Source organism: Scyliorhinus canicula, chromosome 1 (genome assembly GCF_902713615.1).
Source record: "Scyliorhinus canicula chromosome 1, sScyCan1.1, whole genome shotgun sequence".
Classification (NCBI taxonomy): domain Eukaryota; kingdom Metazoa; phylum Chordata; class Chondrichthyes; order Carcharhiniformes; family Scyliorhinidae; genus Scyliorhinus; species Scyliorhinus canicula.
The window spans coordinates 11164724-11190023 of NC_052146.1; the positions used below are offsets into that span (position 1 = coordinate 11164724).

The 25300-nt window shown below is 46.1% G+C and overlaps 1 protein-coding gene across 1 annotated transcript in view; it reads left to right on the plus strand.

The window, feature by feature from the left end:
* The window catches only part of arvcfb (ARVCF delta catenin family member b), a 474185-nt gene that overhangs the window by 175871 nt on the left and 273014 nt on the right, over positions 1-25300 (plus strand). The window contains 1 exon segment of the mRNA XM_038818458.1: positions 11083-11168. The gene's annotated coding sequence lies outside the window, so the exon portion shown is untranslated.

The following is a 25300-nucleotide window of genomic DNA, read 5'->3' on the forward strand; positions in this document are numbered from 1 at the left end:
TTTTTAATACTCTGGACATGACGTCCGCAAACCCCTGCCAATATCCCCCAAGTTTTGGACACGCCCAGAAAATGTGGACATGGTTCGCTGGTCCTCCCGCACATTTTACACATCTGTCGTCCACCCCAAAGAATCTACTCATCCGGGCCACTGTCATGTGGGCCCGGTGAACCACCTTGAATTGGATCAAGCTGAGCCTGGAGCATGTTGCGGACGCATTGACTCTGCTCAACACATCAGCCCATAAGCCATCCCCCATCTCGCCACCAAGCTCCTCCTCCCACTTGCCCTTCAGCTCCTTGGTCCGCATCTCCTCTGACCCCATGAGTTCTTTGTAGATGTCCGAGATGCTCCCCTATCCCCTATCCCCTAGACACTACCCTATCCTGGATCCCCCTTAGTGGCAGGAGTGGTAAGGATGATACCTGCCTGCGCAGAAAGTCCCGCACCTGTAAATATCTAAATTTGTTCCCCTTGCCAGCCCAAACTTCTCCGCCAGCGCCCTCAAGCTAGGGAAGCTCCCGTTTAAAAACAAGTCCCCCATCTTCTCAATTCCCACTCTTTGCCATGCTTGGAACCCCCCGTCCAAGCTCCCGGGGCAAACCGTGGTTGTCACATGAAACAAAATGAAAATCGCTTATTGTCACAAGTAGACTTCAAATGAAGTTACTGTGAAAAGCCCCTAGTCGCCACATTCCGGCACCTGTTCGGGGAGGCTGGTACGGAAATTGAACCGTGCTGCTGGCCTGCCTTGGTTTGCTTTAAAAGCCAGCTATATAGCCCAGTGTGCTGAACCAGCCCCTCGCATATTGGGGACCAGACCGATACTCCCACTGCTCCAGCTTACCTCCTCCACTGACACCAGATTCTTAAGGCCGCCACCACTACGGGGCTGGTAGAGTACCTCGCCGGCGGGAACGGCAGAGGTGCTGTTATCAACACCCCCAGACTGGTGCCCCTACATGAAGCTGTCTCCATCCACTCTCAAACCGACCCCGTCCCACCACCCACTTCCTTATCCCCCCCCCCCAATTCCGCTCGAGCATCACCTTCACCCGCAGGGACTTGCCCTCCCACACAAAGCCCAGGATGATTATATTAACCCTCTTTAAAAAAAGGACCGCGGGATGAAAATTGGGAGACACTGAAATAGGAACAGAAATCTCGATAGGACCGCCATTTTGACCCTCTGCGCACTCCCAGCTAACGACAGCGGGAGCGCATCCCATCTCCGAAACTCACCCCTCATCTGTTCAACCAACTAGGACAAGTTCACCTTGTGTAACCGGCCCCAGTCACGCGCCACTTGTATCCCTAGGTACCTGAAACTGACCCCTACTAACCTAAACGGCAGCTCCCTCAGCCGACCCTCCTGACCCCTTGCCTGGACTACAAACATCTCACTCGTTGTCATATTCAGTTTGTATCCCGAAAACCAGCCAAATTCCCCCCCAAATTGCCATAATTTCACCATCCCTGCCCTTGGATCCGATACGTATAAGAGCAGGTCGTCCACATACAGCGAGACTCTATGTTCCACCCCCAGCCCCCTGAAGATCTCTGAGCAATTGCCAGCGGCTCCATAGCTAACGCAAACAATGGTGGGAGGAGGGGGCACTCCTGTCCCCTGGTACAGTCTAAAATAGTCCGAGGTAGTTCTATTCATCCTTACACTAGTCCCACTCCACCCGGTCAAACGCCTTTTCCGCAACATCTTCAACCTCCCTACTCTCCGGGGGCATCATGATCATATTGAGCAGCCGCCTTATATTGGCCACCAACTGCCTGCCCTTGACAAACCCGGTTTGATCCTCCATAATCACATCCGGCACACAATCATTGATCCTGGAGGCCAAATTTTTGGCCAGCAACTTGGCATCCACATTAAGCAGGGAGATTGGCCTATATGACCCGCATAGTTCCGGGTTCTTGTCCCGCTTCAATATCAACGAAATAGTGGCCTGTGACATCGTCGGGGCAGCACCCCTCTGTCCCTTGCCTCATGGAAAACCTTAACCAGCAACGACCCTAAAATCCCCGAGAACTTTTTATAGAATTCCATTGGGTACCCGTCCAGCCCCGGGGCTTTACCCAACTGCATTGCCTTCAAGCCCTCAACTATTTATTCGGCCCTAATCAGGGCCCCCAGCCCATCTACCAGCTGCCTACCCACCCTTGGGAAGCTCAGTCCATTCAAAAAGCGTCCCATCCGTTCTGGCCCCGTTGGGGGGGGGGGTTCCGAGCAATAGAGCCTACTGTAAAAGTCCCTGAATGCCCTGTTTAGCCCTGCCGAAACCCCTACCAAGTTTCCATCCCCATCAAGCACCCTCTCTTTTACCCTGGCTGCCTCCCTCTTCCTAAGCTGCTGTGCAAGCATTATGCTGGCCTTCTCCCCATGTTGGTAAAACGCACGCCTCCTTTCTGAGCTGCTCCACTGCCTTACCTGTGGACAATATCCTGAACTCAGCCTGCAGCGTCTGACGTTCCCTTAAGAGCTCCAACCCCAGGGCCACCGCATACCTCCTGCCTATCTGTAAGATCTCCTTAACCAGTCGGGCCGTTACTGCCCTATCCGCCCTGTCTCTATGAGCCCGGATTAAAATCAGCTCCCCTCTGACCACTGCCTTCAGTGCCTCCAAGACCACTGCTGCTGAGACTTCCCCGTGTCATTAACCTGCGGGTAATTCTGCATGCTCTTCCTCAGCCTCTCGCACACCGCCTCATCCGCCAACAACCCCACATCCAACCTCCATTGCGGGCGCTGGAAGCTCTCCTCACTAACCTGCAGTTCCACACCGTGTGGGGCATGATCCGAAATAGTGATGGCCGAGTACCCTGTGTCCACCACCCCGCCAGCAAATCCCTGCTCAAAATGAAAAAGTCTAGCCGGGAATAAACCTTGTGAACATGCGAATAAAAAGAAAACTCTTTCCCCATCTGCTACCTAAACCTCTTACTGGCCACCTGGAATTGCACCAGCTTGTTGATCAAAATCGCAACCCCTCTAGTCTTGATGCCCAACCCCGAATGAAAGACCTGACTGACCCAACCCTTCCTTAGCCTGACTTGATCCGCCACTTTCAGGTGTGTCTCCTGCAACATTACCACGTCCGCCTTCAGAGCCCTCAGATGCGCGAACACACGTGCCCTCTTGACCGGCCCGTTCAACCCTCTAACATTCCTGGTGATCAGCCTTGTTGGGGGGCACCGTGTCGTCTTATTTCTCCCTTTTCGATCCCTTGGGGTTCTTCATTCCATACACCAATGTGTGGAACCAGTGCCAGATTGACTTCACCTTCACAGCCAGCACTCAAAAACACAAAGTCGGGGGGAAAGGCCCAAAAGTCCGGCCAGAGCGGGAGCCAACAAATGCGCGACTTACTCCCTCATAGCCACCTCTGGAAGCTCTATTTTGGACAAGTTGAGTGAATGGCACATGCAGTTTAATTTGGTAGCAAAAACAAGGCTGCAGACTTTTATCCGAATGGCCATAAATTAGGACGGGGCATGTGCAATGAGACCTTGGTGTCCTCATACTCCAGTCACAGAAGGTAAGCATGCAGGTGCGGCTGGCGACAAAGAAGGCAAATGGTATGCTGGTCTTCATTGGGAGAGGATTCAAGGACGGGAGCAGGAATGTCTTACTGCAATTATACAGGGCCTTGGTGAGGCCACACCTGGAATTTTGTGTGCAGTTTTGGTCTCCTTATCTGAGGAAGGATGTAGCTACAGAGGGAGTGCAGTGCAGATTTGCCTGCCTGATTCTTGGGATGGCAGTATTGACGTACGAGGATAGATTGAATTGGTTAGGGTTGTATGTGAGATGATGCGTTTTGGTAGATCAAATCAGGTCAGGATCTACTCAGTTAATGGCTGTGAGTTGGGGAGTTACAGAAAAAGAGATCTAGGGGTACAGGTTCATAGCTCCTTGTAGGTGGGGTCGCAGGTGGACAGGGTGGTGAAGAAGGCGTTCAGCATGCTAGGTTTTATTGGTCAGAATATTGAATACAGGAGTTCGGATGTCTTGTTGAAGTTGTACAAGACATTAGTAAGACCACACATGGAATACTATGTTCAGTTCTGGTCACCCTTTTTATAGGAAGGATATTGTGGTGGCACGGTAGCACAGTTGCTTCGCAGCTCCAGGATCCCAGGTTCGATTCCCGGCTTGGGTCACTGTCTGTGCAGAGTCTGCACATTCTCCGTGTCTGCGTGGGTTTCCTCTGGAGGCTCTGGTTTCTTCCCACAGTCCAAAGATGTGCAGGTGAGGTGGATTGGCCATGGTAAATTGCCCTTGGTGTTCAGAAAAGGTTAGGTGGGGTTACAGGTATAGGATGCAAGTGTGGACTTATGTAGGGTGCTCTTTCCATGTGCCGGTGCGGACTCGATGGGCCGAATGGCCTCCTGCACTGTAAATTCTATGATTCTTAAATCTTTGATTATTAAACTAGAAAGAGTGGAGAAGAGATTTACGAGGATGCTACCAGGACTTGATGGTCTGAGTTATAAGGAGAGGCTGGATAGGCTGTGACTTTTTTCCCTGGAGCGTAGGAGGTATCGGCATGACCTCCTAGAGGGCATAGATAAGGTAACAGTCAACATTTTTTCCCAAAGGTAGAGGAGGGCATAGGTTTAAAGTGAGAGGGGAGAGATTCAAAAGAGACCAGACGGGAAATGTCTTCACCCAGAGGATGGTGAGCATCTGGAATGGGCTGCCAGAGGCAGTGGTAGAGGCGGGTACAATTTTGTCATTTAAAAAAAATACAGTTCAACAGTTACATGGGCAGGGTGGGTACAGAGGGATATGGGCCAAATTCATGCAAGTGGGACTAGCTTAGTGATAGAAACTGGGCGGCATGGACAAGTTGGGCCAAAGGGTTTGTTTACATGCTGTAAACATCTATGACTATGTATTCGTTGGAGTTCAGAAGAATGAGGCGAGATCTCGTAGAATCCTATAAAATTCTAAAGGACTGGTCAGGGTTGATGCAGGAAGGATGTTTCCGATGGTGGGTGTGTTCAAGAAGCAGGGGACACAGTCTGAGGATGCGGGATAGACCATTTGGGATAGAGATGAGGAGAAATCTCTTCATTCAGAGAGTGGTCGGCCAGTGGAATTCGTTACTACAAGAAGTAGTTGAGACCAAACATGGTATGGTTGCTAGAAACGGTTGGATAGAGTACTTGGGGGCGAAGGGGATTAAAGGATATGGAGGAAAGCGGGTTTAGGCTATTGAGTTGGATGATCAGCCATGATCATGATGAATGATGGAGTTAACTTGAAGGGCCGAATGGCCACTTCCTATTTTTCTATGATTGTTTGTTACGTCAATTTAAAACAAACATTTTGATTATGTGCTGAGAAACAATGGACTTGGGTTGGAACATTGTTAGTCGGGCTGAGAAATGAGTCGGGTGATTAGTTGCAGGTCATTTGCACTGTGAAGCTCTCCAGAAGTCGGTTTTGAGAGGAACAAACATGCTTTCCATGTTGGAGCGGCGACTCTGGTCTCTTGGCCTTAATTTGAACTCATTTTATTTCCTTTAGTTGTGGAAAAATGCAAGTGGTGTCCACTTGCTTGATTTTTGTCAGATTTGGTCTAAAGTTGTTTACCAGCGAGTCAACTATTTCCTACTGTCATGAATATCATTTGACAATATGTTCTTGTGCCTTATCCGTGGGCCAGAGACATTTAAATATCACACTCAATCATGGTAATTGAGTCCCCCTCTGTCTCTCATTCAATCAAATGTTTCCTATTTGTCTTTTTAAGGACCTATTTTTTAAAAAAAAGTTGAAGACACGAAGAGGCTGTTAAGTCTTGTTAAAAATATGGTTGAGTACCAGGTCCAGGAAGGTGTCAGCTATGGCAAAAGAGCTACGGGGGTTTATGGAGCACATGGTAGGGGTGGACCCATGGAGATTTGGGAGGCCAAGGAGTACGGAGTTTTCATTCTACTCCCAGATGCATAAGGTGTACTCCCGGATAGATTTCTTTGTGCTGGACAAAATGCTGCTGGCTGAGGTGGTGGATACTGAATATTCAGCAACTGTGGTGTCAAACCACGACCCACACTGGGTAGACCTGCAAGTGAGCAAAGAAAGGCTCTGCGGCCGCAATGGAGGTTAGATGTAGGGCTGCTAGCGGAGGACGAGGTGTGTGAGCGGGTGAGGGAAGCCATTCGGGAATACATAAGGATCAGTAATACAGGTGAGATTTTGACAGGGGTGGTGTGGGAGGCAATTAAGGTGGTTATCAGGGTGGAACTCATTTTGATTCCGGCCCATAAGGAGAAGGCTGAACGGGCAGAGTTGGACAGGATGGTCGGCAAACTTTTACAGGTGGACGAGAGGTATGCGGAGTCTCGGGATGAGGGGCTTTTGAAGGACAGGAGGTATGCGGAGTCTCAGGATGAGGGGCTTTTGAAGGCGTGTCAGAGACTGCAGCTGGAAGTTGGGCTCCTGTCCACAGGTAAGGCGGAGGGGCAGCTGAGGGGGGTGAAGGGGGCGGTGTATGAATATGGGGGAAAAGCCAAAAGAATGTTGGCGCTTCAGCTGAGGAAACAGGAGGCGGCGAGAGAAATTGGGAAAGTAAAGGTCACAGTGGGGAAGGTGGTGGTGGATCCAGCGGGGGTGCATAAGGCGATTACAATGGGATGAGAGAAGAACTAGCTAAGGTAGACTGGGAGCAAAGACTTTATGGTGGAACAGTGGAGAACCTTCCAAGCGATTTTTCACAGTGCTCAGCAAAGGTTTATACCCACAAAAAGGAAGGACGGTAGAAAGAGGGAAAATCGACCGTGGATATCTAAGGAAATAAGGGAGAGTATCAAATTGAAGGAAAGAGCATACAAAGTGGCAAAGATTGGTGGGAGACTAGAGGAGTGGGAAATATGTAAGGGGCAACAGAAAGCTACTAAAAAAAGCTATAAAGAAGAGTAAGATAGAGTATGAGAGTAAACTTGCTCAGAATATAAAAACAGACAGCAAAACTTTTTACAAATATATAAAACAAAAAAGAGTGGCTAAGGTAAATATTGGTCCTTTAGAGGATGAGAAGGGAGTTTTAATAATGGGAGATGAGGAAATGGCTGAGGAACTGAACAGGTTTTTTGGGTCGGTCTTCACAGTGGAAGACACAAATAACATGCCAGTGACTGATAGAAATGAGGTTATGACAGGTGATGACCTTGAGAGGATTGTTATCACTAAGGAGGTAGTGATGGGCAAGCTAATGGGGCTAAAGGTAGACAAGTCTCCTGGCCCTGATGGAATGCATCCCAGAGTGCTAAAAGAGATGGCTAGGGAAATTGCAGATGCACTAGTGATGATTTACCAAAATTCACTGGACTCTGGGGTGGTCCCGGTGGATTGGAAATTAGCAAACGTGACACCACTGTTTAAAAAAGGAGGTAGGCAGAGAGCAGGAAATTATAGGCCAGTGAGCTTAATGACGGTAGTAGGGAAGATGCTGGAATCTATCATCAAGGAAGAAATAGCGAGGCATCTGGATAGAAATTGTCCCATTGGGCAGACGCAGCATGGGTTCATAAAGGGCAGGTCGTGCCTAACTAATTTAGTGGAATGTTTTGAGGACATTACCAGTGCAGTGGATAACGGGGAGCCAATGGATGTGGTATATCTGGATTTCCAGAAAGCTTTTGACAAGGTGCCACACAAAAGGCTGCTCCATAAGATAAAGATGCATGGCATTAAGGGTAAAGTAGTAGCATTGATAGAGGATTGGTTAATTAATAGAAAGCAAAGAGTGGGGATTAATGGGTGCTTCTCTGGTTGGCGATCAGTAGATAGTGGTGTCCCTCAGGGATCCGTGTTGGGCCCACAATTGTTCATAATCTACATAGATGATTTAGAGTTGGGGACCAAAGTCAATGTGTCCAAGTTTGCAGATGACACTAAGATGAGTGGTAAAGCGAAACGTGCAGAGGATACTGGAAGTCTGCAGAGGGATTTGGATAGGTTAAGTGAATGGGCTAGTGTCTGGGAAATGGAATACAATGTTGACAAATGTGAGGTTATCCATTTTGGTAGGAATAACAGCAAACGAGATTATTATTTAAACAATAAAATATTAAAGCATGCTGCTGTGCAGAGAGACCTGGGTGTGCTAGTGCATGAGTCACAGAAAGTTGGTTTACAGGTGCAACAGGTGGTTAAGAAGGCAAATGGAATTTTGTCCTTCATTGCTAGAGGGATGGAGTTTAAGACTAGGGAGGTTATGCTGCAATTGTATAAGGTGTTAGTGAGGCCACACCTGGAGTATTGTGTTCAGTTTTGGTCTCCTTACTTGAGAAAGGACGTACTGGCACTGGAGGGTGTGCAGAGGAAATTTACGAGGTTAATCCCAGAGCTGAAGGGGTTGGATTATGAGGAGAGGTTGAGTAGACTGGGACTGTACTCGTTGGAATTTAGAAGGATGAGGGGGGATCTTATAGAAACATTTAAAATTATGAAGGGAATAGATAGGAGAGATGCGGGCAGGTTGTTTCCACTGGCGGGTGAAAGCAGAACTAGGGGGCATAGCCTCAAAATAAGGGGAAGTAGATTTAGGACTGAGTTTAGGAGGAACTTCTTCACCCAAAGGGTTGTGAATCTATGGAATTCCTTGCCAGTGAAGCAGTTGAGGCTCCTTCATTAAATGTTTTTAAGGTAAAGATAGATAGTTTTTTTGAAGAAAAAAGGGATAAAGGGTTATGGTGTTTGGGCCGGAAAGTGGAGCTGAGTCTACAAAAGATCAGCCATGATCTCATTGAATGGCAGAGCAGGCTCGATGGGCCAGGTGGCCTCCTCCTGCTCCTAGTTCTTATGTTATGTGTTTCAGGGGTTTTATGGTAGACTATACAAATCTGAACCCCCAGCCGGGCAGGAGGGTATGAAGCGATTCTTGGGGGGCTGGAGTTCCTGAGGATAGATGAGTTGGTAGAAGGCTTGGGAGGCCCAATCGGGCTTGGGGAGATAATAGACTGATTAGGGCCGATGCAATCGGGTAAGGCTCCGGGACCTGATGGATTCCCAGTTGAGTTTTATAGAAAGTTTTCCGGACTGCTGGGGCTGCTCCTGGTAAAGGCTTTTAATGAGTCCAAGTTTGGGTGGGGGGGAAAAAAAGTGCTCTCCTCCCCCCCCCCCCCCCCAACGTTATCGCAGGCATCGATTTCCCTTCTTCTGAAACGGGATCAGGATCCAGAGAACTGTGGGTCTCCTTTTTAAATGTGGATGCAAAATTGCTGGCAAAGATCTTGGCCACGTGCGTGGAGGATTGTGTCCTGGAGGTGATGGGGAAGACCAGACGGGGTTTGAGAAGGGATGTCACCTGACATCCAACATTAGATGGCTCTTAAATGTAATCATGATGCAAGTGGAGGGACACGAGGTCGAGGTGGTGGTAGCCATGGATGCAGAAAAGGCCTTTGATTGGGTAGAGTGGAAGTACTTGTGGGATATCCTGGAAAGGTTTGCGTTCCGGCAGGGATTCGTTGACTGGGTCCGACTGTTATATCAGGCACCGGTAGCGAATGTAAGGACCAACCGGGTCCGGTCAGAATATTTTAATTTGTGTCGGGGGACAAGACAGAGGTGTCCACTCTTTCCCCCCCCCCCCCCCCCCCCCCCCCCCCCCCCCCCCCCCCCCCATGTTTGCCCTGGCCATAGAGTCCTTGACAATGGCACTTAAGTCATCGAACATCTGCCGGGGGATAGTGAGAGGTGGGGTGGAGGATAGGGTTTCACTCTACGTGGCTGACTTGCTCATTTACATAACAGACCTGTTGGGGGGATGGCTTAAGTGCCATCCAGACCTGTGGCAGGTTATTTACAAGTCATTGTTTGTGGATTTTAGTCTGGTAATTGGTCTGTAAATTGCTTTGATCATTCAGCGTAGTTTCACGGTGCATTGACACTCCAACTCAGTTATTCAAAACTAGCTAGTTGCTCATTACAGGGGCAGTTATTTGCCTATGCTTTTCTTGGCTCTTCCTTCAAAGACTGACTTATACTGGACCTTCATTCCATGGATACGGTAGCTTGCTGTTAGCTCTGTCAAATGTCATTCTTTGTTCCTGAGTGTCAACAGTTAATGTTTTGGAAGGCTATTTGTGGATTGGAATTAAGGCGTCATAGCCAAGAGTAATCACCTTTCAGTAGCCATGCATAGATGCATATGCTGAGCAGAAATTGCTTGTAAGTACTCTGATTAGAAAATGTTAGACTTTCTGTATGGTAATTAATGAGGGGCGCAAACATAGTAGTTATAATGGGGGGACTAATTTCCTTAGCGTAAACTGGGACAGTGTAAAGTGAGGGGCAAAAGTTGCTAATTTGTGTTCAGAAAACTTTTTTTCTTCATTTTTAAAAATTAATTAAAAGCACCCAACTCATTTTTTCCAATTAAGGGGTAATTTAGTATAGCCAATCCACCTAGCCTGCACGTCTTTGGGTTGTGGGGGCAAAACCCACGCAAACACAGGGAGAATGTGCAAACTCCACATGGACAGTGACCCAGAGCTAGGATTGAACCTGGGACTTCGGCACCATGAGGCAGCTACTAGACTAATACTGGACATAAGTACTGTATTGGTGACAGCCTGACCTGGAATGCCATCTGTGACTCTGATAGTGGATGGTGCCATTGTGTCTGCCCCAAGTCATGATGTGTGCTGACACTATATCTGCTCCCTCAAGATTCCGTTTTTCATGAATGAATAACTTGGATTTCATTGTGCAGGTTGTTCTCCATTATTGCTCTTTACAGAACATTTTTCATACGTCTGGTTCATCTGCAGTGGAGAATAGGTTGAGTTGAGCAAAACTCAAATACTGCACTATAAAGGAGTTACGTCGTGCTTGTATCTGTACATTTAAGTAGTATCTAAATGGGCTTCATTTTATAATCGTGTACAAAGTCCATTGCAAACCTGAACTTGAAGCAAAATCTGTCAGAGGAGCAACAAGTGTGCAATTGTAATGTACGACTGCAGTTTAAAGGTTAAATCAGTTCTGCTATTGAGTTGCTTTTTGAGTAACTTTAAGATGGCAGGATCTCATGGCTGATTCTTTTTTTTTAGTGCAACAAGTTTTCCGAGGGACAGTCTTAATCAGCTGAGAGTCTAATGTGCAGCATCTGAGGGTTTCTTCTCGAGCAACGCACAAGGTAGGTGTTGAAACCTTTTCAATTGCATGATGGTCAATACCATATTGGTTGCTCCCAATCTTGCAGCACATTATATTTTCCCATTGGTATCTATTGCTTAACTGAATTCCACAATTTGGGCAAGTGGCTGAGAAAATTGAACAATACAAAGAATGCTTTCGGACTTCATAAAACAAGCTTTTTTTTTCTTGTAAATATTTTGTTTCTGAAGATAACACAATTCAGCTACCAGCCACCAGAAGGGAATGTATTGCCTATTGATGAATGTTCGTCTTGCAGAGGATTTGTTTAATCATGTCAGAGCTTTGAAAAGTGGAAGTTTTTAAAACAAGTTTTGCTTTATTTTATAATGCAGGCTCTCAAAATAGGTTTTGGGTTATAAGTTTGGTAAATGTAGAACATAGAAGAGCACAGAACAGGCCCTTTGGCCCTCGATGTTGTGCCAAGCATTGTCTGAAACCAAGATCAAGCTATCCCACTCCCTGTCATTCTGGTGTGCTCCATGTGCCTATCCAATAACCGCTTGAAAGTTCCTAAAGTGTCCAACTCCACTATCACAGCAGGCAGTCCATTCCACACCCTAACCACTCTGAGTAAAGAACCTACCTTGGACATCCCTCCTATATCTCCCACCCTGAATCTTATAGTTATCCCCCCTTGGAACAGCTGCATCCACCCGAGGAAATAGTCTCTGAACGTCCACTCTATCTATCCCCCTCATCATCTTATAAACCTCTATTAAGTCGCCTCTCATCCTCCTTCGCTCCAAAGAGAAAAGCCCTAGCTCACTCAACCTTTCGGAAGACCTATCCTGCAAACCAGGCAGCATCCTGGCAAATCTCCTTTGCAATGCTTCCACATCCTTCCTATAATGAGCTGACCAGAACTGCGCACAATACTTCAAATATGGTCTCACCAGGGTCATGTATAGTTGCAGCATAACCCCACGGCTCTTAAACTCAAGCCCCCTGTTAATAAACGCTAACACATTATAAACCTTCTTCACGGCTCTATCCATTTGAGTGGCAACCTTCAGAGATCTGTGGACATGAACCCCAAGATCTCTCTGTTCCTCCACATTCCTCAGAACCCTGCCATTGACAATGTAATCCGCATTCAAATTTTTTCTACCAAAATGAATCACCTCGCACTTATCAGGGTTAAACTCCATCTGCCATTTTTCGGCCCAGCTCTGCATCCTATCAATGCCTCTTTGCAGCCTATAACAGCCCTCCACCTCATCCACTACTCCACCAATCTTGGCGTCATCAGCAAATTTACTGACCCACCCTTCAGCCCCCTCCTCCAAGTTATTGATAAAAATCACAAATAGCAGAGGACCCAGCACTGATCCCTGTGGTACACCGCTGGTAACTCGTCTCCAGTCTGAAGATTTTCCATCCATCACCACGCTCTGTCTTCTTTGTGATAGACAGTTATCCAATTGGCCAAATTTCCCCCTCTCCCACACCTCTTTACTTTCTTCATGAGCCCACCATGGGGAACCTTATCAAACGCCTTACAAAAATCCATGTATACGACATCAACTGCTCTACCTTCATCTACACACTCGGTTACCTCCTCAAAGAATTCAGTCAAATTTGCGAGGCAAGACTTACCCTTCACAAATCCGTGTTGACTATCCCGGATTAAGATGCATCTTTCCAAATGGTCATAAATCCTATCCTTCAGGACCTTTTCCATTAACTTACCGACCACCGAAGTAAGACTAACTGGCCTATAATTACCAGGGTCCTTCCTAGTACCTTTCTTGAACAGAGGAACAACATTCGCCACTCTCCAGTCCTCTGGCACTATCCCTGTGGACAGTGAGGACCTAAAGATCAAAGCCAAAGGCTCTGCAATCTCATCCCTTGCCTCCCAAAGAATCCTTGGATATATGCCACCTGGCTCAGGGGACTTGTCGACCCTCAGATTTTTCAAAATTGCTAATACATCCTTCGTCCGAACATCTACCTCCTCCAGCCTACCCGCCTGTATCACACTCTTATCCTCAAAAACATGGCCCCTTTCCTTGTTGAACACTGAAGAAAAGTATTCATTCAACGCCTCCTATTTCTTCTTCTGACTCCATGCACCAGTTCCCACTACTGTCCTTGTCTGGCCCTACCCTTACCCTGGTCATTCTTTTATTTCTCACACAAGAGTAAAAAGCCATTCACATTTTTCTACACTGCTGGTACCTCTGGTCCAAACTGTTTCATAGTTTGTCACATTGAAGCCAGGATTCCTTTTATGTCAGTCGATTGTTGGCTGCTATGTATGTTGAAGGGAATATTTTTATTTCACAGGATGAATGTTGCTGGCTTGGTCAGCATTTATTGCCCATCATTATTTGCCCTTGAAAAGGTAGTGGTGAGCCTCCTTCTTGAAGCACTGCGTGACACCTGTAAATGCTGTTAGGAAGGGAGTTCCAGGAGTTTGATCTACCAACTGTGAAGGAACAGCGATTATATTTCCAAATCAGGATGGTGTGTGGCTCAGAGGGGAACTTGCAGTTGATGGTCTTCCTATGCATCTGTTGTCCTTCTAGGTGGCAGAGGGCACTCAATGGTTTGGAAGGTGCTTTTGAAGAAGCCATGGTGAGTTGCTGTCGGGCATCTCATACTTGCTGCACACTGCGACCACTCTGTATTGATGGTGAAGGGGTGCCAATCAACCAAACTGCTTTATTCTGGATCATTTGAGCTCTTTGAGGTGTCCAGTTTCTCGAGTGTTGTTGGATATGCACTCATTCAGGCAAGGGGAGAGTATTCCATTACAGGTTTGACTTGTGCCTCGCAAATGGTAAAGAGACTGGGGAGTCACGAAATGTTACTGCAAAATTCCCAGCCTCAGACCTGTCTTGGTGGTTCAGTTTGTGGTCAATGGACGAACACCCAGGATTTAGATATTGAGGGACTGAGTGATGGTAATGTTATTAAAAGTCATATGGAGATGCTTAGATTCTCTCCTGTTGCAGATGGTTATTGCTTGGCACTTGTGTGGTGCTAGTATTACTCGCCACTTGACAACCCAAAGCTGAATGTTATCCAGGTCTTGCCTCATATGGGCACCAGACTGCTTCAGTATCTGAGGAGTTGCGAATGGTTCTGAAGATTGTGCAGTCATTAGCGAACATCCCCACTTCTGACCTTATGAATGGAAGGGAGGTCATTGTTTCAGCAGCTGAAGGTAGTTGGGCCAAGGACACTATCCTCAGGAACTCTTGCAGTATTGACCTTGAACTGGGGTGATTGACCTCTAACAACTGCATCCATCTTTCTTTGTGCTGGGTAAGACTCCAACCAGTGGAGAGTTATCCCCATCCCCCGATTCCCATTTTGCTGGGACTCCTTTCTGCCACATTTGGTCAAATGGTGCCTTAATATCAACAACAGTCACTATCAGCTTACCTTTGGAGATGAGGTCTTATGTCCTTGCTTGGACTAAGGCTGTAATGAGGTCAGGAGCTGAGTGCCCCTGATGGAATCCAAACTCAGCATCAGTGAATAGGTTACTTGTTGGTAAGTGCCGTGAGATAGCACTATTGATTGCTCTTTGCATCACATTGCTGTTGATAGAGAGTGGACTGGGGTAATAATTTGCCAGGATGCACTGTTCTGCGTTTTGTGGATGCAACATACCCTAGCAATTTTCCACCGGTTGTGTAGATCCACTGTTGGGACTGTAGTGTAACATTTTGGCTAGGGGCATGGCTGGTTCTGGAGCACAGTTTTTAGTATTATTGCTGGACTGTCAGGGCCCATGGCTTTCACAGCAGGGTTTTTCGAAGTGTGGGTGTCGTGGGCAGCTATCGGGAGGGTGATTGTTGAAAGGAGAAGGGGCACCTTTCAAGCTGATGTTTATGGCCTGGGAAATTATGTATTTGTGCCATCCATTATTGGCAATCCAGCAGCTTCAGGTTGCCTTCCATAGAGAATTAAAACTAAATAAAAAGCCTTCAACTGTTTCACCTCCGAAAGACTTCTACCCAGTACTTACCTCAGATAATTACTGAGCAAACAAATGCTTGGATGATGAGCAAAAAGCAGATGAGAAATAGGAGGGAGACCGGGAGAGGTCCTTGGGTGAGAGCAGAGGTAACCATGTAGGAGCAGGAAGAGAAGCCATTTCAATTAATCTCAGGCTACAATTAGATCTGAATGGAACAAGAGGAAGACAGTTCCATGCAGCTGGATAACAGTGGGGAAAGGTGGTCTGGTCAGCTGAATCAAAAGCTGCAGACAAGTCAAGGATGATGAAGGAGAAAGTTTGTCTTTATCACAGTCATGCCTCGCCACCGTACGGTGACAGACAGCATGGTTTTGCATGAGGGAGCTCATGTCTCTAATTTAATTGAGTATTTTGAGGGTGTGACAAAAATGATTGACGAGGGAAGGGCTGTGGATGTTGTTTACATGGACTTTAGTAAAGCATTTGATAAGGTCCCTCATGGTAGGCTGGTGCAAAAGATTAAATCACATGGGGTCAGGGGTGAGCTAGCTCGATGGATTCAGAACTGACTTGGCCATAGAAGACAGGGTAGCAGTGGAACGAAAACGTAGCGGGTCTGATTAACAAGTTTGCGGATGATGCTAAGATTGCTGGAGTTGCTGATAGATGAAGATTGTCAGAGAATAAGCAGGATACAGATAGGCTGCAAAATTGGGCGGAGAAATTACAAATGGAATTTAACCCAGATAAATGTGAGTGATGCATTTTGGTAGATCCAATTCAGGAGTGAGCTACAAAATAAGTGGCAGAACCATTAGGAGCATAGAGACCGAGATCTGGGAGAGCAGGTCCACAGATCCTTAAAAGTGGCAGCATAGGTGGAAATGGTAAAGAAAGCATATGGCATGCTTGCCTTCCATCGGATGGGTATCGAGTATCAAAGCTCACAAATTATGTTAGTTGTATAGAACATTGGTTAGGCCACGTTTGGAATACTGTGTCCAATTCTGGTGGTGTCACCACCAGAAGTGGAAGCTTTGGAGAGAGTACAGAAAAGGTTTACCAGGATGATGCCTGGTATGGAGGGTATTATGTATGAGGAGAGATTGAATAAACTGGGATTGTTCTCCCTAGAAAGACGGAGGCTGAGTGGCGACCTGATAGAAGTTTATAAAATTATTAGGGATATAGATAGGGGTAACAGTTTGAGGCTTTTTCCCAGGGTGGAAATGACAATTACAAGGGAGCACAAGTTCAAGGTGAGAGGGGATGGGCTAAGTGGAGATGTGTGGGGGAAATGTTTTTATACAGTGGGCACCTGGAATGCGAGTGAGGTGGTTGAGGCAGATATGTTAGCGACCTTTAAGACTTATCTGGATAGGCACGTGAACAGACGGAGTAGGGAAGGATACAGGCAGTTGGTCCAGATTGGACACATGATCGGCGCAGGCTTGGAGGGCCGAAGGGCCTGTTCCTGTGCGATATTGTTCTTATCACCCCTGTACTCTATTTTCAAATACCACCATGGCCTCATCCCTGCATACCCTTTCTTCCCAGCCCACAGCCTCCAAGGTTTTGTCTTCCTCTATTTCTGGTCTCTTGTGCATGTCCTATTTTAATTGCTCCAGCACTGGTGATTGTGCATTTGGTTGCCTAGGCACGAAGTTCTGGAATAGCTGCCTCTCTACCGCCCACTGTTCCTCAACCACCACCTTTCAGTTTATGGTCATCTGACCTAATAATTCACTGCCGGAAGAGAAAATGCTGGAAAATCTCAGCAGGTCTGGCAGCATCTGGAGGGAGAGGAAAGAGCTAACGTTCCGAGTCCGATGACTCTTTGTCAAAACTAACAGACAGAGAGAAAGTGGGAAATATTTATACTGTGGAGTGAGAATGAAAGATGAGTCATAGCCACAGAAACCCAGGGAAACCGGGTGCTAATGGCCACAGAAACCAAGGGGACAAAGTGCTAATGGCAGTCCCTAGAGAGAACAAAAGATGTGAAAGGCCAAACAGCAGAGAAACTAAAATCAGAGGGTGAACTGTAGATGTGGGGGGGAGGGAAAGTGGGAAACCAGGAGGAGAGAGGTTAAGGAAAGGTGGATAAGATTGGGGGGGGGGTGAAAGAGAGTTAAATATATATTAAGAAAGAACAAAATGGTACAAGGCTGTTAAAATGGAATGGGATGAAAACAAATGGGTCTAGGTGAGGTAGAGCTGATCATCTGAAGTTGTTGAATTTGATGTTGAGACTGGACGGCTGTCGCGTGCCTAACCGGAAGATGAGATGTTGTTCCTCCAGTTTGCATTGAGCTTCACTGGAACATTGCAGCAGGCCAAGAACAGACATGTGGGCATGGGAGCAGGGTCATTTGTTGAAATGGCAAACAACTGGAAGGCCCGGGTCCTGAATGCGCACAGACCGAAGATGCTCAGCAAAGCGATCACCCAGTCTACGTTTGGTGTCTCCGATATAGAGGAGACCACATTGGGATCAGCGAATGCGATAGACCAGATTGGAAGAGGTGCAAGTGAAACGATGCTTAATCTGGAATGAGTGTTTTGGGCCTGGAATGTTGAGCATGGAAGAGGTAAAGGGGCAGGTGTTGCACCTTCTACGATTGTGTGGGATGGTGCCATGGGTGATGGGAGAGGTACTGGGTATAGTGGAGGAGTGGACTAGATTATCTTGGAGGGAACAATCTCTGCGGAATGCTGAAAGAGGGAGTGAAGGGAAGATGTGTTTGGTGGTGGCATCTCACGAGTTGGCAAAAATGGTGGAGGATTATGCTTTGCCTACGGAGGCTGGTGGGATGAAATGTGAGAACGAGGGGGACTCTATCCTTGTTCTGGGAGGGAGTGGAGAGGGCGAGGGTAGTGATGCAGGAGATGGTCCGCAGACTGTTGAGGGCCCTATCAATAACTGTAGGTGGGAAATCACGGTCGAGGAAGAAGGAACACATTTTCAAAGCACCACTTTGGAAAGTGGCATCATCGGAACAAATGCAACGGAGGCGAAGGAGTTGAGAGAAAGGAGTCCTTGCAGGGTGTATGGTGCGAAGAGCTGTAGTCCAGATAGCTGTGGGGGTCGGTGGGCTTGTAGTGGATATTAGTGGATAGTCTATTGCCGGAAATGGAGATAGAAAGATCAGGGAAGGGAAGTGTCAGATGGACCAAGTGAAAGTTATGGAGGGGTGGAAACTGGAACCAAAGTTGATGAATTTTTCCAGGTCCGGGTGAGAGCATGACGCGGCACCAAAATAGTCATCAATGTGTCTGTAAAGGAGTTGTGGGTGGTGACCCGGGTAGGCCTGGACCAAGGAATGTTCCACATAACCCATAAAAAGGCAAGCATAGCTAGCACCCAAGCGGGTACCCATTGCTACATCTTTGATTTGGAGAAAGTGGGATGATTTAAAGGAGAAGTTGTTGAGAGATAGAACGAGTTCAACCAGGCGGAGGAGAGTAGTGGTGGATGGGAACTGTCCTGGCCTCTTTTCGAGAAAGAAGCGAAAGAGCTCTCGAGCCATCCTGGTGTGGGATGGAGGTGTAGAGATTGCACATCCATGGTGAATAATAATTCACTGTCTTCCTTGGTGACATACTTTTTTTTTGTGCTTCTGAAATAATTTGGGATGTTTCATTATATTAAAGGTGCTATATAAATATAATTTGTTGACCAATATCTGAGCCAAATTATAGATATGTAATTAATCCATTAAAGGAGCGGAAAATGTAGCTGGCCATGATGCGAATTGCAAGTTGGGCATGCAGAAATGAAAAGATAACAAACTTTATGGATTGCTGAAAAGCAAAATACTGCAAAGGATGGAAATCTGAAATAAAAGCAGACAATGCAACTCAGCAGGCTGAGCAGCGTCAGTATTGAGAGATGCAGCTGACATTTCAGGTCTGTGTCCTTCATCAGAAGTGGGAAAAGTTAGACATAGATTTTGGGCGAATGAGGGAAGAGGGTAGTCATTTTTCCTGAGTGCGGGGAGTTGAGGTCCATGGGCGCAAGTTGCAGTAGCACTAGTGTAGAGTGAACACGCCTGTCTGATATCAAAAGTGAGTCACTGATAGGTGAGCCTTTCTCTCTTAGGTGAGTCTTTTTCTCTTCTAGCTTTCTGACATTGGAAACAAAGACTACTTTTGGAAACAGAAGTAAAGATGAGTGGTATGAGTTTAAAAAAAAATTGAAATTCTAAATTAAATTCTCATGAAATAAAATAGGGAGGCAGGGCAAGGCAATGTAGCTGCAGCATGTGGGAGCTGACAGACCCCATTGTGGTTCATGGTGACTGCCTATAGCAAATGTTGATTGCTTGAGGAACTTTGGCTCGGAGTTAGTGTGCTGGAGTCTGAGCTTCAGACATGTGACACATTGGGGAGGGCGTGAAACACCTGTGTGCAGTATCTCAAAAGGCAGTCACACCCCTTTGATTTAATTCTGTCAGAGGTCAGCGGCAAGAAGATGGGACTGCAAGTGAGGCAGGGAGAGGGATCCAAGGGATAGCACTGTAGGAGCTTCAGCCCTTGCCCCTGTCTAACAGATAAGCGATTCTTGCTCCATGTGTGGATGCAAGGGGACTGTTGGAGGATGCGCAAACTGACCACGGCACCATGGTTCAGGAGCCGTTCCAAGTGGGGAGAGAAAAGGCAAATTTAGTTGTTGGGGTTGCTATAGTCCAGGGAATCAACATTGTTCCTTGCAGCAGGATCAAGAGTCTTGTCATCAGGATTGAGAGGCTTATAGGCTGTGTTGCCTGCCCAGTGCCAGGGTTTGGGACATCTGGAGGAACAGCAACTCGTCTTCCAGTTAGGCACATTACAGCCTTCCAGCCTCAACATCAAAGTCAACAACTTCAGATGATTAGCTCTCTCCCACCTCAACCCCTTTGTTTTCATTCCATTTAATCTTAATTGTCTTTTACTTTTTATTTCATGATTGTCTTTATATATATTTTTCCCCCTCATTCCCACTTTCCTTACCTTTTCTCCCCTTTGCTTCCCCCCCCCCCCCTTCTCATTTTATCCCCCTCACACTCATGTCTCCCCCTCCTCCCACATCTATATCTGTCACAGTTTACCATCTGATTTTAGTTTCTCTGCTGTTTGACCTTTCACACCTTTGATTCTCTCTGGGGACTGCCATTAGCACTTTTTTCCCTTGGTTTCTATGGCAATTAGCACTCTTTTCCAAAGGTTTTTGTGGCTATGATTCATCTTTCATTCCCTCACCTGACTGTATAAATATCTTCCACTTTCCATGTCTTTTACCCTTGACAAAGGGTCACCTGGACTCGAAACATTGGCTCTTTTCTCTCCTTACAGATGCTGCCAATCCTGAGATTTTGCAGCATTTTCTCTTTTGGTTTCAGATTCCAGCATCTGCAATAATTTGCTTTTATACTGTTTTCTAAATGTTCTGCTATAAAATCTTTGATAATGGATTCTATCATCTGCCCTACTACTGATGTCAGGCTTACTGGTCTAAAATTCTCTGCTTTCTCTGTACCTCCCTTTTTAAATATCCCTTGTGATTGGGATTTTTATTAGAGAAGGTCAAGGGGCTAAAGGCGGACAAGTCGCCGGGGCCTAATGAAAGTGGCTGCAGAGGTTGTGTCACTCGCTAAATTCTGGGAGGGTACCAGAAGATTGGAAAAAAGCTAATGTGACTCCATTGTTCAAAAATGGAGAACGACAGAAGCCAAGAACTATCTAACAGTTAGTTTTTAACATCTATTATTGGCAAATCAATAATAGAAGCGGAAATAACTAACCATGTAAGGAAGCTGAATATAATCAAACCTAGTCAACATATTTTAATGAAAAATAAATCATTTTTGATAAATTTGCTTGAATTCTAATGGAGAGTGGATTGAGGGGAACCTATAGAAGTAGTGTATTTAGATTTCCAAAAGCCATTTGACAAGGTGCAGTATAAGAGGCTGGTACATAAAGTAAAAGCCCATAGAATTGGATGAAGTATGGATTTGGATTGAAAACCGGCTGTCACATAAAGAGAGTTGAAATAATTGTGTCCTTTTCAGAGTAAGAAGATGTAATTGGTGGGGTGCCACAAGGATCAGTTCTTGAACCACAATTATTCACTATTTACATTAATGACCTGGGTGGACAGCATGGTAGCATAATTGTTAGCACTGGCTTCACAGCGCCAGGGTCCCAAGTTCGATTCCCGGCTTGGGTCACTTGTCTGTGCGGAGTCTGCACGTTCTCCCCTTGTCTGCGTGGGTTTCCTCCGGGTACTCCGGTTTACATAAGAACTGGGAGCAGGAGTAGGCCATCTGGCCCTTCGAGCCTGCTCCGCCATTCAATGAGATCATGGCTGATCTTTTGTGGACTCAGCTCCACTTTCCCACCCGAACACCATAACCCTTTATTCTTCAAAAAACTATCTATCTTTATCTTGGAAACATTTAATAAAGGAGCCTCAACTGCTTCACTGGGCAGGGAATTCAATAGATTCACAACCTTTGGGTGAAGAAGTTCCTCCTAAGCACAGTCTTATATCTACTTCCCCTTATTTTGAGGCTATGCCCCCAAGTTCTGCTTTCACAAGTCCTGAAAGACGTGTTGTTCGGTGAATTGGACATTCTGAATTTTCCCACTGTGTACCCGAGCAGGCGCCGGAATGTGGCGACTCGTGGATTTTCACAGTAACTTGTGAAAATGAAGAGTAGTATTATTATTACTATTAAATAATGTAAGGTTTCCAAGTTTGCTGATACGAAAGTAAGTGGAAGGGCATATTGTGATGAGGATATTGTGATTTCTGCAATGGGATAAAGATAGATTGGGTGACTGGGTGAAATCCTGGCAAATGGAGTTTAACGTGGGAAAGTGAGAGGTTATGCACTTCAGTAGCAGACATCAAAAGGCAGTTAATTATCTAAATGGAGAGTCTGCAGGTCAGTGGAAAGGGATCTCTGTTCTGGTGCATGAATCACAGAGCTGGTTGGCTGGTCCAACATTGCAAAGGGGTTGGAGTTTAAAAATAAGAGGGTTCCGTTGTTGCACAGGGTGTTGGTGAGGCATTCTGGAATATTGCATCCAGATTTGGTCCCCTTACCTTAAAAAGGATATAGTAACATTGGAAGCAGTCTAAAGGACATTCACCAGGCTAATCCCAGAATGAGAGGTTGTCCTATCGGAGGCTAAATAGTCTGGGTCTGTATTCCTTAGAGTTTAGAAAATTGAGTGGGTGACCTTACTCAAATATATAAGATCTTGAGGGGGATTGACGGGATGAATGGTGAGATGTTTTCATTCGTGAGAGAGTGTTGAACAAGGGGACATATTTATAAGATGAAAGGCCAGTCATTTAAAACTGAGGTGCATAGAAATTTGTTCTCGCAGAAGGTGTGAATCTCTGGAATTCTCTGCTCTGGAGAGTGGTGGAGACTGGATAATTAGAAGTATTTAAAGTGGAGGTGGATAAATATTTGATAGATCGAGGAATGGGGCTATAGGGAAATGGCACAGAGAAGGAGGTCAGTGTAGATCAGCCATCATCGTATTGAATGACTGGGCAGGCTGGAAGAGCCTGGTGGCCGATTCCTTCTATTTCTTGTGTTTTTGTGAATGATGGAAAAGCCTGTGGGGTGGATGACGGGAAAGATTTTTTAAAAAGATTTTCCAATTAAGGGGCAATTTAGCATGGCTAATCCACCTACTCTGTGCATCTTTGGGTTGTGGGGGTGAAACCCACGCAGACATGGGGAGAATGTGCAAACTCTACACGGACAGTGACCCAGGGCTGGGATCGAACCCGGGTCCTCGGCGCCTTGAGGTAGTAATGCTAACCACTGCACCATTGTGCTGCCCTGACTGGAGAGATTAAATGACAAAAGATTTTGTGCCAAGCCAAGATAGTGGTAATTGAACAAGTAAAGAAGAAAAGATGTCCAGTGGAGGCATGCATGGTTGGAATGTGTAACACAGTGGTTTGCTAATAAACAGCCTGAAGAAATGTGGTTTCTAATATTGAGTGAAAGCTATTAAGTTATTTTAATTCAATTGTCACATAATTTGGCACTAATAAAACCATCTGAAACCAAATTTAAAAACATCAATCGCTGCTTCCCTTGTGATTACATTTTCTATTTGGAGGCAGCCTGGCTTGTGGAAGGCTGTCATCTCAGCTCCAGCTTACCATGAGAGGAACTGCGTGAGATCCCATATCTTGTCAATTGATGACAGTTGAGCACAAGCAATGTGTTGCAGGCAAAATTTTAAAGGGGAAAATGTCAGTGGAAAATGAAGCAGCTAACTTTCATCACTCATTGGTGATGATCTGAACTTTGTCATGTGGATTTATGATTCTACACATTTTTTAGGATTTTCTGAGCAACTTCTTGCTAATTCAGATTTTTTGGTAAATCTTTAAATCCGAGAAATGGTAAGAACTCAGATCACACTACAAGACTTGGGAGCAGAGGTAGGCCATTCGGCCCATTTCAGTCTGCTCCACCGTTCAATGAGATCATAACTGATCTGATACGAGAATCCTCAACTCCATTTTCCTGCCTTATTCCCAAAACACATGATTCCCTTGCTGATTAAATATCTGTCTCTCTCAGCCTTGAATATAATGACGCAGCCTCCACAGTTCTCCTACAGTATACTGTATACCCTATACAGCATATACTCTAAAAATACTACTTGGCATGATTACATTTAAAAGGGCATTACTTCATGAATGGGAGAGAACAGGAATTGGAGATTTAAAAACAAATCATTCATGGGATGTGGGTGTTGTTGGCTAGGCCAGCATTTATTGCCAATCCCTAATTGCCCTCTAAGCTGGTGGTGGGCTGTTAGTCAATGTGGTTAAAGTGCATCCACAGTAGTGTAAGGAAGTGACTGTAAAGGAACAGCGATATATTTCCAAGTCAGGATGGTGATTGTCTTGGTGGCAAACCTCCAAGTGGTGGTGTTCTCGCGTGTCTGCTGCCCTTGACCTTTGAGATGGTAAAGGTCGTGGGTTTGGAAGGTGTTATTTCAGGAGCCTTGGTGAATTCCTTTTTTTAAAAAATAATTTTTATTGAAAAATTTTGTATTTATATAACAACAACGAACCGCAATAAAATACCAACAATAATGAAAATGAAATGAAAATCACTTATTGTCACGAGTAGACCTCAATTTCAATGAAGTTATTGTGAAAAGCCCCTAGTCGCCACATTCCGGCACCTGTCCGGGGAGGCTGGTACGGGAATGATAACAGTCATAAACATTCGCCCATCCTCAATGAACAACGAAGCATATTAACAACAACTTAAATTAACACAATATTAAGTTAAGTAACCATAGAAAAAAAAAGAGAAAAAATATAAACGGTAGAAACAGTAAGAACAACCCCCCCCCCCCCCTCCCCCCCCCCCGCCCGCCCTCCCAGGTTGCTGCTGCTATTGACCAAAATACCTATCTTTGAGCCAGGAAGTCCAGAAAAGGCTGCCATCATTTATAGAACCCTTGTATTGATCCCCTCAGGGCAAATTTGACCCTCTCCAATTTTATAAATCCCGCCATGTCACTGATCCAGGTTTCCAAACTTGGGGGCCTCGCATCTTTCCACTGCGTCAAGATCCTCTGCCGGGCTACTAGCGACGCAAAGGCCAGAACACCGGCCTCTTTCGCCTCCTGCACTCCCGGCTCCGCTGCAACTCCAAATATCACGAGTCCCCAACCTGGTTTTACCCTGAATCCAACCACCCTCGACACCGTCCCCGCCACCCCCTTCCAGAATTCTTCCAGTGCCAGGCATGCCCAGAACATATGGGCATGATTCGCTGGACTCCCCGAACACCTGGTGCACCTGTCCTCATCCCCAAAGAACCTACTCATCCGAGTCACAGATATATGGGCCCGATGCAGCACCTTAAATTGGATGAGACTAAGCCTCGCACAGGAACATAAGAACATAAGAACTAGGAGCAGGAGTAGGCCATCTGGCCCCTCGAGCCTGCTCCGCCATTCAATTAGATCATGGCTGATCTTTTGTTGGCTCAGCTCCACTTTCCGGCCCGAACACCATAACCCTTAATCCCTTTATTCTTCAAAAAACTATCTATCTTTACCTTAAAAACATGTAATGAAGGAGCCTCAACTGCTTCACTGGGCAAGGAATTCCATAGATTCACAACCCTTTG